The sequence below is a fragment of the Cebus imitator genome, unplaced genomic scaffold (assembly GCF_001604975.1).
Source record: "Cebus imitator isolate Cc_AM_T3 unplaced genomic scaffold, Cebus_imitator-1.0 Scaffold210, whole genome shotgun sequence".
In the NCBI taxonomy this organism is placed as follows: Eukaryota; Metazoa; Chordata; class Mammalia; order Primates; family Cebidae; genus Cebus; species Cebus imitator.
The window spans coordinates 2,101,567-2,120,749 of record NW_016107525.1 but is presented as its reverse complement, the minus strand read 5'-3'; the positions used below and the strand labels follow the sequence as shown (position 1 = coordinate 2,120,749).

Below are 19,183 nucleotides of genomic sequence, written 5' to 3'. Positions count from 1 at the left end.
TGGTGCAGTCTTGGCTCACTGTAACCTCCGCCTCCTGGGTTCAGGCATTTCTTCCACCTCAGCCTCCCAATAGCTGGGACTACAGGAGCGTGCCAAACGCCCGGCTAATTTTTGTGTTTTTAGTAGAGACGGGTTTTCACCATGTTGGCCAGGATGGTCTCCATCTCTAGACCTAGTGATCCACCCTCCTCGGCATCCCAAAGTGTTGGGATTACAGGCATGAGCCACCGTGCCCTGCCTTTTCTTATTCTTTCATTGTTTCTACCATTTTCTGCCTAACTTTATTCAAAATTTCATGGTTTGAGTATCATTCTGTATACCTATGAATTGATTTAGATTATTTTAAAGATTATAACAATAATACTTACAAACACATATCTAGTGCTTGCTATGTGCCGGACATTGCTCTAAATGTTTAATGCTCATGGACTATGTTTAATGCTCATGGACTAATTTAATTCTAACATTAACCCAATGAAAACTAATATTTTCCTCATTTTATAAATGAGAAAAGCTGAGTGTAAAGAGCTTCAGTAAATTAACCAAGGTCATACAGCTAGTAAGTGGGAGAACTAGAGTTTGTACCCATGCTGTCTGGATTCATAGCTCAGATTCTTAACTCTTTCATCATAATGCACCTCTTGACTTATAGGACATTTGATTAAGTGAAAAGAATTTTCAAAGTAGGCATTTCATTTTCTATTCTCTATTATTATGTGACAGACATAGCTATACATTTAAATCTCTATAATACTAAGTATGTTTTAAGACGATATATTGGAAACATTTGCATTCATACCTATAGAATTAAGAATGTAGTCATTACGGGAAAAGATTATGCTGTGTTGGTGTAAGATATTTTTAGATTTCTTGTTTTCTTTGCAGTTTACTTTTTACCTATATAAATAGTTTAAATACCTTATCTTAGCAGTGATACTACACATAAACCATTTTTTGTTAAAACATAGCTAAAGATGACAAGCCTGCTTCAATATTACCAAAGGAAATCAGATTACATTTGGAATAAATAATCAACAAGCATTCAAGAATCTGTAATTACATAATTCAATCTTGCAAGTTATAGTCTATCTAAAAATATATAGGTAAGTAGTAATTTGGAAAGAAATTTTAGCTATCTGCAATACAATGAGATTGACACTAGGGATTTTCTTACATATCAACTCACACAAGAAGATATTGACGTTGTTTCTTTAGATTATATGAGCCTAATCAAAGCCAGTTAGAAAACTTTACACTTTTAGTTTACATCTAAGGTATTTTATCTGGAAAATTATTTCGAGTTTGTTGTAGATTTTGCTAAAAATATGATATTGCATTTAATGTTATCAGTTAATGTCAAACTCTTTGAAATGGAGAAATTCTGTGAGATCCCTGGTGTCTCTAAAACATTCAGTAATACCTTCAAGTGAACACCCAGCCTATTCATGTATCTACACATATCCCAGAGCCAGTGTCTCTGAAAGAGATACAGATTCAGATCATTCCCACATCAGAGAAAGACATGCTTTAGTCTGTGTAGGATAGGCAGGCAAGAATCATCTTCTTTGTGTGTGTCAATTATTTATCACTTTTCCACCCAGGAGAAGGATTGTCCTCTTTCCCTCAACCGTGTTAGTGCTTAGGGGTTTGTGTTCAAACATAAATTTTGTTATAGCTATGCTTTAGTAGCAGACTTGAGCAAATTCACTTTTATTTCCATTTATTTCTCCTGAGTAGGATCTGATTAGAAGAGGTAAAGAAACAAAGCAACTAGCTGATATGAAAGGTATATTATTAAAGCCAGAATAAAATCTGACTATTCTTGATTTCTGTCTCAAAATAACTGATGTCTTTCCCAAGTTGAGAATGACCTGATTTGTTAAAAACAGGTCAACTCATCAATTCTGACCACATCTTCTGATGTGACAGAATTGCCTGTTTCATTTTTCTGATATCCTGGATGGGGTCAGAGTGTTATTACTCCTGAGAAAATTGATGTATCACTGTATGGGAAACATTTGCTTGTGGTAGCAACAGTCTTGATGTTTGATCATGTTAGGTTTTATGAAGTTTTGATAGATTTAGCTCCAGACTTAAGAGTTACCTACCCATTCTGGGTGTGGTGGCTCACGCCTGTAATCCCAGCACTTTGGGAGGCCGAGGCAGGCAGATCACTTGAGGTCAGGAGGTTGAGACCAGTGTAGCCAACATGGTGAAACCTGTCTCTACTAAAAATACAAAAATTAGCTGAGTGTGGTGGCATGCACCTGTAGTCCCAGCTACACGGGAGGATGAGGCAAAAGAATCACTTGAACCTAGGAGGCAGAGGTTGCAGTGAGCCGAGATTGCACCACTGCACTCCAGCCTGGGCGACAAAGTGAGACTCCGTAAGACTTACCTACCCAGAGATCAACTGAGAATGCAATAATCTCTAAAATAAATCTTTCCTTTTTAATAGTCTAGAAATCATGTGGTAATATTAATTTTTATAAGTGGTAGAACAGACTAATAAACATTTTCAGCCATCTTTCTCCTAAGTATCAGTTAAGAGTTTCTCCTCCATTGTGAAAGCTGAAAATGGGAAAGAACCTATTCTTCTTGCCTACATGTTGATATCCTTAGACTTTAGGATCCAGTAGAGACTTAGATATCAACACCAAATATGGCATTACCTTATAACACTCCAAACAGACTCCTGATTGATAGTAGTCTGTGCTCTTGCCTGAAAACTTTATATATTAACTTGGATATGTTTATTTGAAGATATGTTTAATATGGGCCATGAGGACATTATGGTTACCCAATTGGGGACAGAGAGAATAAAAGCATTTTGGAATCATTGTAATCCAAACTTGAAAGTAGAAACTTTACTTTAAAAAGCAAGATAATTTCTATTTTGATAGTGCCCCCAAAGGTTGAAGATTGTTCTTAAAAGGACTCATATTGTTGCATAGTTGATAGTAAAATATCATTTATAATACAAATTCCATTGCCATTTGGTTAGGAAATAAAAAAGTAACACATGTAGTAAGTGCTCAATAAATATTCTTTTATTAACATACAATTGTAAAAAAGTAGAAAGCATAAATCTTACATTGAAAGGATCATAGAACTCAAAACATAATATAATTATTTTGCAGTACATCTGAGTTATATTGTGATGTACTTTCCTAACCAAGTCAAAATTAATCAGGAGCTCTGAGAGAATCGTCCCTAGAAACAATGCTTTTAAATAGAGGGTCAGAGGAATTTTCATATTTCTGGATTTCAAACTGCAGGTGGCTCTCTCGATCTTTCAGTACTAACTTTAGGTTAAGGACTGCTTTTCTGCCTTCTTCCTGTCCTTGTTATATCCAGGCTATCAGACTTCCTGTTGAAACTCTGATAATTGTCTTATTATTGGATTGTAAGCAACATCGCTTTTTCTCACATGTAGAAAACAGTTTGTTTTTTTTCTTTTACAAAATACATTGCTTAGCCTTCCTTTAAAAATGCCTCTAATTTGCCTTTGCGTGTCTTGTGTCAGGAGTTGCTAAGTATCAATGACATTTTTGATAATGCTTGTAAAATATCGTATCAGTATTCTAGCATTATTTTAAAAGAATAAACAGTTGATTCTAATCATTTTCCTTCCTCTCATTTTCTGGATAGCATTGCTGTTTTATCTCATAATTTATTTTGTACATACCTGGTACTATAGGAATTTTAGAAGTCCCAAAATGAATATGAAAACCTGTTGATACAACTTCAGGTGGAAACCTAAGCCGTATCTGTACTTTTATTCATTCTGATGGTTATTTTAAAGAAATTATTGGATACCATTAAATTATAGAGATACAAACATTTTTATAAATTATGTGCAGAAGTAAATTAGAAATCACATGGCTTAGAGTGTAGATTCTTGAATTATCAATAATATCACTTCATATTTTTATAAGCTGAAAAACTAATTCTTCCTTTTGCAAAGTAAATAAGTTTATATGCAACTACTACTTTTCAGAATAATAGATGAATCTAAAATATGGTGGGCGAAAAAGTGCTAAAAAGGTACTTCTTATCAGTACTTATTTGTGTTACAATTGTAACACAGTTGTTACAACAGCCAAAAGATTGTTTGTAATTAAAGACCTTATACTAAGACATTCATCAAATAATAAAATATAACCTCAAGTGTATATTTCTGGGTGATATGTGCCTTATAAATATGCTTGTAGTAGTGCTACGAAAAAGGCACAAATACCAAACTGACCTTAAAAATGGCACATGTGGCCTTACTGCAGCTGGGCTATTGTCTTGGAGATTCACAGAGGAGGCCTCCCAGGAATTATTTGTATGTTCCTTTTGTGTAAAGTTTTTGTCTGGAAAGTCGCTGTGCAAACAGTAGCTGTTCGATAGCACCTGCTTCTGTTGAGGGAGAGTGAGTCTTTTATTTGGAGAGCATTGGTAGCCATTTCATTCATTACTGCACAATGGACTTACATAAAGAGCAGCATTCCAATGACGCCGAAAGAAACCAGAGCTTCTAACACGCTGAGGCGCTTGTAAACATTGAATCTCCCTATGTTTCTTTTTAAACTTTTCTTGCAATTACATCCAGGTCTTTATTTTGAGGAAAAAAATAATTTATTCAGAACAATAACAAGAAAAGTTATGAACTGCAATTTTTAATTTAAAAAGCTGTATTATGTAAAATGCTGTGGCAATGTCATATATGAGCTTGGTCATTTACATAATTATTACTTTAATCTTCTTAAGGTATTAGAACATTAATTGCATTATAGAAGTTACCATGCCAAAATATTCCATAGAATATTTTTTTTAAATGGTCATGGAATTGTTTTCGATGTGCCTATCGGCCTAACATTTAAATGATTTTATTATTTTCATGGCTAATCATCTTCAATATGATGTCAATATTCAGTGCATCTGCTATTTCCCAGCCTGTTCACTGACCCTTTGCGGTGTGGTACCCATGTTTGTTACTCTACTGAAACTACTCTCTCTATTGCCTCTAGTTCCTACCTTCCAACCTTTTCTCTTAGCTGTTTCTTATCGTTCTTCATCTTTATATTTGACAGGAACTTCCTGATACATCTTCTCTTGGTTTTGTTTTTGTTTTTCAAGAAACCTGTACCCATTAGCAGTCAGTCGTTCCTCATCTTCCATCCTCAAACCCCTACCCCTGTCAATCACTAATCTATCTTCTGTTTCTATGTATTTGTCTATTCTGGACATTTTATATAAACGTAATTACATAACCTGTGGACTTTTTGTCTGGCTCCTTTCACTTAGCTTATGCTTTCAAGGTTCATGTTGTAGCACATATCAGTACATCATTCCTTTTTATGGTTGAGTAGTATTCTGTTGTATGATATACCACAGATTGTTTATTCATTCGTCAGTTGATGGACATCTAGGTTGTTTCCACCTTTTGGCTGTTGGAAATAGTGCTGATATTAGTGTTCCTATACAAGTACTTGTGTGAATGCCTCTTTTCAATTCTTTTGGGTGTATATTGGTATTTATCTAGGAGTGGAATTGCTGGGTCATATGGTGATTCTATGTTTGACATTCTGAGGAACTGCCAAACAGTTTTCCAAAGGAGCTGTACCATTTCACACTCCCACTAGCAATGTAAAAGGGTTACAGTTTTTCCACATCTTGCAACCCTTGGTGTTGTCTGCTTTTAATGTTAGCCATCTTAGTGGATATGAGAGTATTAGAGTTTTATTTGCATTTCCCCAGTGGCTAATGATTTTTGGCATCATTTTATGTATTTATTACCTATTTGTATATCTACTTTGCAGAAATATCTGTTGAGATCCTTTACTCTTTTTACTTATTTTTTTATTTTGTGACAGGGTCTTGCTCTGTCACCCAGGCTGGAGTGCAGTGGCACAATCTTGGCTCACTGCAACCTCCAACTCCTGGTCTCAAGTGATCCTCCCACGTCAGCCTCCTGAGTAGCTGGAATACAGGCATAAGCCACCACACCTGGATAATTTTTGTATTTTTTGTAGAGATGGTGTTTTACCATGTTGCCCAGGCTGGTCTCCAATTCTTGGGCTCAAGTGATCCACCTGCCTCAGCTTCCCCCTTTACTCATTTTTAATGGGGTCTTCTTTTTATCACTGAGTTGTTGCAAATATCATCTCCCATTCTCTGGGTTGTGTTTTCATTTTCATGATAATGTCTTTTGAAACACAAAAGTTTTAACTTTTATAAAGCTAAGTTTATCTGTTTTTTTCTTTTCTTGATTGTGCTTTTAGTGTCACATTTAATAAACTGTTGCCTAACCTAAGGTCACAAACATTTATACTCTGTTTTCCTCTTAACAATTTCATTGTTTTACCTAACTTCTTTTTTTTTTTTTTTTTGCATCGTGGCTATCCAGCATTCCTGCATCATTTGTTGAGTCTATTCTATTTCATAATTGTCTCCCTTATCCAAAATTCATTGACTATAAGAGATTGTTTCTGGATTTTTATTTTTATTCCATCGAAGTGTATGTCTATCTTTATGGCAGTGCCTCAATGTCTTGATTACTATAGATTTGTAATAAGTTTGGAAATTGGCAAGTGTGAGTCCTCTACTTTTTTCTTCTTTTGATTCATACTAACCTACTTAGCCTCCTGCTTTTTTATGATGATCAGCATTTCTTCCTACTAGTTTGTGGCTCAGGTTCCCTTTGAACATTCTTCAGTGGTTTCCATTACACCAAGCACCACCATTACCTTCTCTGATGGTTTCATATGATCCCATTTTCTTCACTTAGAAAAGTATTCACAGAGTCACAAATCCTGTCTAATTAATTCATATTTATTTGCTGAGGAAATGGAGGAAAATGTCAAAAATCTTACCACCTCTGTGTTGCCCACTTAACATCATTCAAATCCGCAGCAGAACCATAGAGAAGACTAAGGTAGTAGGGATGGAGAAGAGAAGTTTTTGAGAAATCCTCAAAAGGTATAAATAACATGATTATTATTGATAGAAAAATAACTGGGTACCTGAGAGAACAATAAAACACGTCTATTTTGCTATATTTTGGCAAAAATTATAATCACTGCTATTTTATCTTTTTTTCTACTAATTGGATGGTTATGTTTAAGAACAGTATGACAAAATATCATTTTAGTTGAAAATGCTAAAGCATGAAACAAATATTTTTGATGGTTTTGTTATACTTACTAGTAATCTAATACGACAATATTATGCATATATGTACCATGACTTCTCGTGGGATATAAGCTATATTTGGCAGCAAGGAGAAATATACAAATCACAAGTATGAAGTGCTCATATTTTTGCACTCATATTTTCAGAATAACTTTAGTGTTTCCCCTTGTGTCTCTCATGTATGTTTCAAATCGCCCTATTCAATTTTCCTTTTTCCTTATTCAAATTTCAGTTTCATTTTTAAGTAGAAAATTACATTAACCTCTGTGGATTTTTAGTGAAATGTTTCTCGTGGCACTGTGAAAACGCAATAGTGTAAATTGTGCCATGATGGTATAGCTAATGATTCAAAACTGGGTCATGGCTTAAATTTTAGTGAGTAGAAACATATGCTTAAACTAATTGTAATCCAGCTCTACTGGCGGAATTTGATGGTGTGATGTCTCACAGAAAGTTCTCTGCTCCCAGACATGGGCCCCTCGGCTTCCTGCCTCGGAAGCGCAGCAGCAGGCATCGTTGGAAGGTAAAAAATTCCCTAAGGATGACCCTTCCAAGGCGTTCCACCTCACAGCCTTCCTGGGATACAAGGCTGGCATGGCCCACATCGTGAGGGAAGTCAACAGGCCAGGATCAAGGTGAACAAGAAGGAGGTAGTAGAGGCTGTGACCATTGTGGAGACACCACCCATAGTGGTTGTGGGCATTGTGGGCCATGTGGAAACCCTTCAAGGCCTCCGGACCTTCAAGACTGTGTTTGCTGAGCACATCAGCAATGAGTGCAAAAGGTGGTTCTATAAGAACTGACATAAATTTAGGCAGGCCTTTACCAAGTACTACAAGAAATGGCAGGATGAGGATGGCAAGAAGCAGCTGGAGAAGGACTTCAGCAGCATGAAGAAATACTGCCAAGTCATCCGCATTATTGCCCACACTCAGACACGCCTGCTTCATCTGCGCCAGAAGGCCCACCTAATGGAGATCCAAGTGAACATAGGCACTGTGGCTGAGACGCTGGACTGGGCCCACAAAAGGCTCGAGCAGCAGGTACCTGTGAACCAAGTGTTGGGGCAGGACGAGATGATCGACATCACTGGGATGACCAAGGACAAAGGCTACAAAGGGATCATCAGCCATCAGCATGCCAAGAAGCTGCCCCTCAAGACCCAATGAGGCCTGCGCAAGGTGGCCTGCATGGGGGCATGGTATCCTGCCCATGTGGCCTTCTCTCTTGCACACGCTGGGCAGAAAGGCTACCATCACTGCACTGAGATCAATAAGAATATCTGTAAGGTCAGCCACGGCCACCTTATCAAGAATGGCAAACTGATCAAGAACAGTGCCTCCACTAATTATGACCTGTCTGACAAGAGCATCAACCCTCTAAGTGGCTTTGTCCACTATGGTGAAGTGACCAATGACTTTGTCATGCTGAAAGGCTGTGTGGTGGGAACAAAGAAGCGAGTGCTCATCCTCCACAAGTCCTTGCTGGTGCAGACCAAACAGCGGGCTCTAAAGAAGATTGACCTCAAGTTCATTGACACCACCTGCAAGTTTGGCCAGGGCCACTTCCAGACCATGGAGGAGAAGAAAGCATTCATGGGACCACTCAAGAAAAACCGAATTGCAAAGGAAGAAAGAACTTAATGCCAGGAACAGATTTTGCAGCTGGTGGGGTATAAATATAAGTTATTTTCCACTGAAAAAATAAAAAAAAATAAATAATTGTAATCCAGTAATACTTTAGAGACGTGCCTTTACTTGCCACATTTTTGAGCCTTGATTTGATTTCCAGTTTAGTTTAACAAATTGCTTTACTCAGGACTTTAAAATATCTGTCCAGCTCATTAGTTGTTACTTCTTTTACCCTTTTTATACTTGTTCTGGCTTTTCAAGGCTCACTGATTAACCATCCTTTGCAGCATTTCTCAGCCTTGGTGTGTTAGCTGAAGTCATACTACTTAGGGGGATTTTAGGTATTTGTTATAAGTGATGTCCATGGGTGACTTTAGGGGAGCCATTTACGTATGGAGGCCAGTGGCTATTGGAGCCTGACAAGCGGTCTCCCTAACTAGTTTTCATCAGAATGCAAAATGATAAAATTTTGAGGAATAACTTATGCATTCATTAAAACCTATGGGGGGAACACCCTAAACTGTGATAATATAATACAGAAAGTTGGAAAAATAATGGAAAAATCTATAATCCTTTTAATTTTACAGCCTACCCTGATGCACAAAAGGTGTTTATTATAGCATAATATATTCCCATCTTTTGTTCAAGCATCATTCCGTCAGGGGAATGCCCACTGTATTTAATCTTGTTAATAGGATGTTAATTGCAAGTGGTAGTTGCTTTTCTGCTTTCTTTAGTCAATTCACATTTATTAAATGCATACTTATTTTCTAGGCACTGTGCTGAATGCTAGGGATGCATAAATAAGACTCTGTCCTCGGGGAATGCAAGGATAGTGGGGAAGATAGATAGGTGATCAATTATTATCATAGCATGTGTAAATGCCAGAAAAGAGGAGTAGGGTATTGCAGGACCACAGAGGAGAGACATCCACTGAACTCAGAGGAAGGGAAGTAAGCAAGAATTCCCAATAGATGTTGATTCCAGGTCTGAATTTCAAAGTAAGAATGGAAATTAGCCAATTGAAAAAGGCTTGCAGTAGCAAGGAATTCTAGACACAGTGAGAGTACACAATGAAGCATGTGTTAAAGTTTGAGAAATTGTGCTGTTTTCAAGAAACTCTAAGCTGTTTGGTGTATGTACTTTTAGGGAAAGTGGTAAGAAATGAGGGCATAAAGGGATGAAGTTACCTACTCATTAATGGCCTAGCTTGCAGTATTTAGAAGTTTAGATTTTATTCTAAAGCAAACATGAAATGAGAATATGTTAAGCAGAGAAGTAACACTGTCAGATTAAGTAACTATAAAGATCACTCTGATTATGGTCTGAGAGATGTTTGGGACCTGGGCGGGATGAAGAAGGCGCCTTTTGGCCTTGAGGCAGAGACTAGTCTGGAGCTCATTGCAATAGAAGTTGAGGCAAGGCATTGCACGTGTCCTAAAGTAGTGAGAATGAGAGCTTTGTACATATTCTATATATATGAAAAGTATAAAATTTGATTTTAGAACTTGATAAGGGCTATTATTTTACATTACTTAAATTACTAAATTATGGTTCTGTTTCCTAAATTTATCCTTGTCATTTTGATTAAAATTTTGAGTGTTGGTTAGGCAATTTAGTGCCAAATCTTTGAACCGATCAGTTTAATGCTACCAGATAGCTATTAGTAATAATAGCCATTATCTGTAGGCTTTTTTCTATTGTAATTTCCCTAATTTTTAAGCTCTTGTGGGGGCTGGTGCATTACCTCACTCTAACCTCTTTTCATATCTATTACTGCTATGCTCCACTTAAAAAAAACACTCAAGTGCACAAATCTTAGTGTAAAGGAAGTATTTGAAAGAGATTATCTCAATTACAGAAGAACTTGCATAAGTTTCCTGGAATATTTTTAAAAGAGTATATTATGAAAACTTAATTTTTTTTTTTGCCCTGTTTGCTTAAAGGATGTACTGCTTTGTTTCAGAGAGTCTCACTTACATGACTAACTACTTTGGCTCTTTTAAGTTTTCCAGTTTTCCTCAAATAATTCCGTATCTCTATAGGGATCATTAACTGTTTACTTTACACAACCATTTACTAAAGACCTGGTCTAGGCTGGGCACAGTAGTTCACGCCTGTAATCCCAACACTTTGGGAGGCCGAGGCGGGCGGATCACGAGGTCAGGAGATTGAGACCATCCTGGCTAACACGGTGAAACCCTGTCTCCACTAAAATACAAAAAAATTAGCTGGGCATGTTGACACGCACCTGTAGTCCCAGCTACTTGGGAGGCTGAGGCCGGAGAATCGCTTGAACCCGGGAGACGGAGATTACAGTGAGCTGAAATCGTGCTACTGCACTCTGCCTGGGCAACAGAGCGAGACAATGCCAAAAAAAAAAAAAAAAAAAAAAAAGACCTGGTCTATTCAAAGGACTATAATTCTAAGTAAGACAGGTATGATGCCCTTAAGGAACATGTGTAAACTATTGTATGGTATCCTTCCCAAAGGTTCTGGATTCTGTATTTCTAAAGTCTCAAATTCACTGCCAGCCATCAACAAAAAGGTTGCTTCTTTTTCTGGTAGAAAAACAATCCCTAATATGCTATAAAAAATTTGTTGAGAATATTTGATCTTCAGATATAGTTAGGTTTCCATAGATGTATCTAGATTAGATAGCCATTCCATGTCAAGAAATGAAAATGTTAGATTTTTATGAGCAAGATTAGCAAACAATTAAAATCAGTTCCCAACTTTAAATATTTGAAATCCTCACATTCACAGTGTACTTATTTTCCTAAGTAAGATAATAGCATCAGAGATCAGAAAGATGCCAGATCTAATAAACTAAGTCAGCTGCATTAGAATGCTAGTAAATGCCTTTTTGAAAGGTCGTCTCCATTAGTTCTTCTGTTGCTCTCCTTATAGGGATGTTTTCCCCTCTTTCTTGCTCTCTCTTCTTCTGAAAATGGTCATAGCTTACTTTTAACCAAATAGAGAACTTTATGAATTATTTAAAGTCTCTGTATTTAAGCAAAACAAAGCAATAGAGAATGTCTAAATATTATAACAACATAAGTAAACACATTCTTTAAAGATGTCCGAAAGAAAAGAGCTGGAGAGCCAAACTTACTGTCACAGGATTTGTAAATTCCCTCAGGTTAAGTTACTTTGTGTTACATATTAGTAATTTTTTTAAAAAAGGGTTACTGGATCAATAGAAATTTTCAAACTCTGAAAAAAACTATGTGTGTTTCATCTATATCTTGATGATGATAAAGTTATGTGTAGATATTAATTACAAGCATCCTCAAAAGAAAATACACACTGCTATAAAGGGCCAATGTGATTTTAACTTGCTCTTGATGATGACTTCTAATATTTCATGTCTATGTTGTTATAGTAATTGGCATGAGGGAACTGCCCTGCCAGCTGGGAACGTCTTTAAGCCAACTTCTTACTATATTTTAAGTTATTGATAATGTAACAGAGATTTTGAATTTAAGATATACAAATTCTGAAATCATTATTTTTTTTTTGTAGAGCAGACATTGTTAGTGTATTCATTTCTTTTTTACTGTGACACTGTTTTATGAATTAAACTTAATAATGACAAGTAGTTTTATTACTGCTAAAAATGAAAACCAAAAGGATCCAGATGTTGCCAGATTGGATCTGGTCAGAATTTTTTGTTTATAGAAATTAGTATTTTAAAAAGTCAATAAAAAATATGTGTTCCAACAAGCATTGCAGTCCACTTTTATTATTATGTATGTAGATGATTAACAGTTTAAATCATATTGTGAGTAGAAATGTATGTATGATATAGATTGATTTTTAAAATAATCTACATGGTATATAGAGGACACATTTTTTTTTAATGTTGTTAGCCTAAGGTTCCAAAAAATAGGAGAGTGAAAATCAATGTGGAATTGTCAAATCTGCAAAATATCTTACCTTGGGATTATACAGAACTTGTTCTGAAAGAAAAGTCAAAAACTTCATCCTGTAGCAATGTTATTTCATGACTTAGGAGAAGTCTCTCTTCTTAGAAGAGAGAAAGCAAACTACTGCCATGTAACAATTTAAAAATTAATCCATTCTTGAGACCCCTGAACCATTGTGTTCTTTTAACATAACCTCCTCTTTTCTCTTATAAAAAACTAGATTCAGAACATTACAGTTCAGGAAGAATATATCACTATTGTAACTAGTGAACACTCTCTGTAACTTAATTTTTTTTAAAAGTGTGTGTGTGTGGATTGGATACAGTAATCTAGGAAAAGTCTCTGTGTAACAGTGAGTATGGTATTTTGCAGACATTGTTGGTCTCAGCGGCCCCCATTAAAAAGAATAAGAGTTGCTACTTCTCAAACCTTGTCAGATACTGGGCATATTACCTGCATGCACAATGGAGGGATTGAGGATACCAGTCTACCTTTGTGATAACCTTGTTTATACACTTACAAAACATATCGGCCACTGTATGCATTATTTCTACCACACTACCACAGCTTTGCTTGTAAGATTTTGTAAGAAATACACAAGAGGAAGGAATCATAGGCCTTGGATTCTGAAATGTCTAATTCAGTCACAGTGATGCAGTGCTCAAATGAACTATAACAGATTTAATGAGCAATCCAGGACAGAGACACATGTACTGGACACACTAGGGAAAGAGATTACATGTACAGGGACTAATTAGCATGAAATATGAATACATTCATATAAGTAGTCTTGATCTATGGGACACCTTCATTATTGGGAATGATTTTTGCATGAAGTTAATGAAGAGAAATTCAGGAGTTATGCTGTATAAAGAATTTTAAAATAGTGTTTTAACTTTTTGATTCTGCAAAGTCTCGATTCCTGGAGCAAAAAAGAAATTGTATGTCATAAAATAGTATGAGCAAATGAATGTGAATCTATTTTCTACAGAGTTTAAAATATAACAAGGTAGGGAATAGTAGCTATCCTTCAAATAACTGATTAATCAACAAATAGTTTGACTTCAATCTCTTGAATTAGATATGTGAAAGATATTGAGTATCACTTTGATATTTTAAAAAAGGGAATCTGGTCATAGTGTATTCTAGAATATATGCCTCTAACCAGACAGTTGAAAGGCTTGGATTCAGTTTGTTGGGTGTTACAAGCATCTTTACCAAAGAAATCAACCTTAAAGCAGGATTTAGAGAAAGAAAAGATTTCAGCTGGAAGTAGTGCCTCATGCCTGTAATCCCAGCACTTTGGGAGGCTGAGGTGGATGGATTTCTTGAGCCCAGGAGTTTGAGACCAGCCTGGACCACATGACAAAACCCTGTCTCTACAAGAAATACAAAAATTGGTCAAGCATGGTGGCATGTGCCTGTGGTGCCAGCTACTTGAGAGGCAAAAGTGGGGGGATCTCCTGAGACCCTGTCTGCAAAAAACAAAAAAAAAAAAAGAAAGAAAGAAAAGATAAGATTTCATTTGTTTTAAGTTTGGTTAAGAGTTATGGGAAAAGGAACCAAAGAAGTGATAAGAAGAACAATATTTGAAAATAGATTTAAGTCAGACTGAAAAAATTTCAGGATCATAATATTAATTTGAATATCAGACACTTTATTCCATGTAAACAACAGTTTTAATTTTGACCTTTGAAATTTAACATGTGAAAACCTAGAATTTAAAAGTACTTTTGATAAGTGTTAAACATTTGAAATTTGAGAAATTAAGCTGATTTTTACCAGTCCCCTTCAAAAAGTTCAACATTGGATTGCTTAAATATATGGCCAGATTTATGTAAAATATACAATTAATATTATTTTATTTTGTATCTGACTTCAATACATTTTTATGTGCTTCCTCTTTGTGGACATCTTAAAAGCTGCTACAGAAGTCAATATTCTTTGAAAATTCAGTAATTTAGAGGTGTGAAATTAGAACAATAATAGCTTAAGTGATTGATAAACTTATATATTATTTGCAAGAAATAGGATATTTTCTATGTAAGTTAATTGGATTACGTGCCATCTAGCAGAAGAATCGGCACTGTATGGTATTTATGTTCAGTGTTGCCATGATTGCCCGTGGTACTGAACTCACACCTTTATATGTGTAAAACGTGTGTAAGTGGATCAAGGCATTATTGGGGCTGGTAATCAGAATAGAATAGGAATAAATTTAGAAGTGACCATCATTCTTTCTGTCCCAGCTTTGAACAAGTCAAAATGCACATGATTTTGTTCATTCCATTATCAGGGCACCTTTTGAGAGAGAGAGTTGATTGACAAAGGATGGGTCGTAAATCAGACTAATTCTTTATGTGACTACTCTTTGCTTTATGGGAACATGTTTAACATTAGGGACATAAACTTTAGAGAGGTGCAGTAGGTAGATGACCATCATTAAAACAGCAGAATTGAATATTTAAATTGTGCTAAATAATGTGCTGGATGAATTTGCCTAAGTCTCCTCATTTAATTCCAGCAGATTCCTTGTAAGATATAGGTAGATTTTTTTTTTTTTAATCTCACATTTGTAGTTGAAGAAACAAAGGTTTAAGGAGCTAAGTATTTTGCTTGAAGTTACACAACTTTAAGTGGTAGATCCATTATTCAAATCTGAACCATTCATACAATGTACACCTCATTTAATTTAATAATATATTATTCCTAAACATTGAGAATAACAAAGGTTCCTTTTGAATCAGTTTTCCTATTTAGGCAATAAGATGGCTCCATTTCATCTTTTGTGTACTTTACCGTAGTACTGCTTTGAGGAAATCACACTGGGCTCTCTGCCGGTTAGATCTCAGGCATATATGTATATTTATCCCCTGCTGCCTCTCCAAGCACATTTTGCTCTTGCAAATGCCTGAAATCTGGCCTGTACGTCCTCTGTCATTGTAGGTTCCACAAAATAGGATCTCTTTCCTTCCAGCAAGCATTGCCTTGGGGGATATTTTTATGTTTCCTTTTGTGTTCATTCGTGGTATGTAGGTTCATTTTATACCATTTAGGAAGCATAAGAGACTTTAAAAAGGTCTCTTGACTTTATATCACACAATTGCAATAAACAATGTTAACATTTTGTTTATTTTGCTATATATATTCTTTCAGTGATGGTTTCTCTATGTCTGTGGTTTTTTTGTTTTTTACTGTGTATTCTTATATTTTTATAAGTAGTTTATTTTGATGTCTAGTATATACTGTAACTTGCTTTTTGAACCTAATATTTATTCTTGGAACATAAACTGATATTCTGCAAATACATGATTTTATTGGTTCTATAAAACTCTTTTGTAAGAATATACCATGATTTATTATTATTATTAAAATTTCAATAGCTTTAAGGGTAAAATTGCTTTTGGATTACATAGATAAATTATACAGTAGTAAAGCCTGGGCTGTTGGTGTATGTGATTTTTCAGCCCGCACTCTTCTACCAACCTGCCCTCTTCCGAGTCTCCAGTGTCGATTATCCCACTCTGCATGTCCCTGTGTACCCATAGCTTAGCTCCTACTTTTAAGTGATAATATGCAGTGTTTGATTTTCCTTTCCTGAATAATTCACTTAGGATAGTGGCCTCCAGTTGCATCCAAATTGCTGCAAAAGACATTACCTTGTTCTTTTTGATGGCTCAGTAGTATTCCATGCACACACACACACACCCCTCCCCCCGCCACACACACACCCACCCCCCCGCATTTTCTTTATCCACTCATCAGCTGATGGGCACTTAGGTTGGTTACATATCTTTGCAATTGTGAATTGTGCTGCAATAAACATACAAGTGCAGGTATCTTTTCGATATGACTTCTTTTCCTTTGAGTAGATATCCACTAGTAGAATTGTTGGATCAAATTATAGATCTACTTTTAATTCTTTATAAAATCTCCATACTGTTTTCCATAGTTGTTTTACTAATTTACATTCCCACCAGCAGTGTAAAAGTATTCCCTTTGTACCACATCCATGCCAGCATCTGTTTTTTTTTACTTTTTAATAATGGCCATTCTGACTGGGATAAGGTGGTTATCTCATTGTCGCTTTAATTTTCATTTTCCTGATGATTAGTGATGCTGATCATTTCTTTATATGTTTCTTGGCCACTTGTGTATGTTTGAAAAATGTCTGTACATGTAATTTGCCCACTTTTCAACAGGTTCATTTATTCTTTCTTGCTGATTTGTTTATTTACTAAGATTTATTTATTTCCCTGTTGTTGGATATTTAGATTGTTTCAAATTATTTGGTATTATTATACTATATAGAATAATCTTATATATAAATATTTTTATAAATTTATTATTGAAATTACTGGTAGAAGAATATGAGTTGTTTTGAACTCTTGTTATGCATTACAAAGTTGTTTCTGAAAGGCTTTCAAATTTAAATTCCTACCAGCCACATGTGAGTAGCAGTCATAAAGAACACTCACAAATACTGAGTGTCCTGATTTTTAAAAATACTATATTTGTTAAATTGATGGGTGAAAAACTATCTTATTGTTTTTATTCATATTTATTTGCTTACTCATTATGTTTAAAGAGCTTTATTACATATTGACCATTTGCTTTTCTTTCCCTAATTTTTGTTCATATAGTTTTACTCATTTTTGTATTACAGGGATCGTATGTTTCTTATTTCTTTAAATATGTTTATATTAATCCATTAGTACTTTTTTTTTTTTTTTTTTTTTTTTTTTTTTTTTTTTTTTTTTTTTTTTTTTTTTTTTTTTTTTTTTTTNGAAACTAGAATTTCCCTTTTAGATAGAAATTTAACATTAGTTACTTCAGGGAAACAGAGAAGAATATAATAATTGTGATAGGGACTCAAAAAATTATACAAGTAGTGCTATTCGTTATCGTTGGCTTCCATTCAAATGGAGCTAGATTTGTTATTTTCATGTTTCTCTTCCTGAGTCTCCATTTGTGACAGTCTTTTGGCAGAATTTCAGTCCACTTCTAACTTTTATACTTGCGGTTGGAGCCCAGCCAGCTTCTCCTGCTTTTTGGGAGGAGCTCACTGTCATCGTACATCTCTTGGCTTGGATGTCTTGGAGCAATACATGGAAGATATTCAAGCTTCCTGAGACTTAAGTGGGTCATATCTCTCTAACAAAACTGAATCATTTGACATCTGAAAGTGGCTTTAAAGATCGTTGTTTAAAATTTTCACCATGTAGATGAGTCAAATCCAGAGACATTGCCTTTGCTTGCTTTCTCAGGCACACAGACTTTACTGAAGAGTAGTAAGCTCAGTTGATTCCCTGATAGCTACAGTATATTGTAGAGACTTTGTTGTTATTGATCGCATTTACACGTTTAATTCCTACTCTGCATATGATAATATTTTCCTGATTTAATAAACCAGGCATGATTTCTTATTGCATGATTTATCGTGTGATTTTTTTTTTTTTTTTCACAAACTTTTTAGGATGAGACTTGGCAAATAACCTGCCCTTAAGGGTTTTTTTTTTTTTTTTTCCCACATGATGATATCTGTAGTAGTCTGTCTAAGGCATTATTATGAAAGACATTTATTAAACACCTTTACATATTACCATAGTGAAATAAAAGAAACTGCCTTTCCATTTACATAACTTAACAAAGTATATCTCAGTCTATTTGAGTGCTACCTAACTTCTAGATCTCTCAACAGTTTCACCTAGCCATCATTTCTCAGCTGGGGATGGTGTACATGTTTTAGGGTAGAAACATATTCCCACCTGACCTGACAAAACTGTAGCTAACGTCATCAGATGTCGGGGCTTTGAACAAGCCTGCTTGTGGGTGGTTTATCTTTTCCAGTGATTTGAGACTTGTGTTGCATTGAATATACTTTGAATTTCATGTATATCTCTGCTTTATTAGTCTGTATTTGGGTTGTTTTGAATGGTTTTTATTTTAATATGTAGATTGATACATTTTTGTATATACTGCTGGAGGGGCTTTTACACTGCTGCATTTTAGAAATCAAAATAATAAATAATACATATGGTGTTCATTGTTTTTCTCCTCTGTCTTTTGATGACTAAACTTTCATTGGAAATGTTAGTAGCATTTCTTTATTTTTATTTTAACTATTTTTTTTTAAATAATAATAAACGTTTAGCTTTTTAGCCAGGCCTAGCATTTTTGAATTTGAAAATGTATTGTCTATCTTTTAAATAGACTTTATTTATTTATTTATTTATTTATTTATTTATTTATTTAAATTTAATTTAAAAAAGTTTTTATTTTTTTTCCCATTTATTTTATTGCATTTTAGGTTTTGGGGTACATGTGAAGAACATGCAAGATTATTGCATAGGTACACACATGGCAGTGTGATTTGCTGCCTTCCTCCCTATTACCTACATCTGGCATCTCTCCCCCTGCTATCTCTCCCCAGCTCCCCACCCC

At 35.2% G+C, this 19,183-nt stretch overlaps 1 protein-coding gene and 1 pseudogene across 9 annotated transcripts in view; both read left to right on the top strand.

The window, feature by feature from the left end:
- Window positions 1-19,183, top strand: part of DIAPH2 (diaphanous related formin 2) — a 914,924-nt gene that overhangs the window by 338,598 nt on the left and 557,143 nt on the right. The window lies entirely within an intron of this gene.
- Window positions 6,159-10,961, top strand: LOC108317864 (annotated as a pseudogene).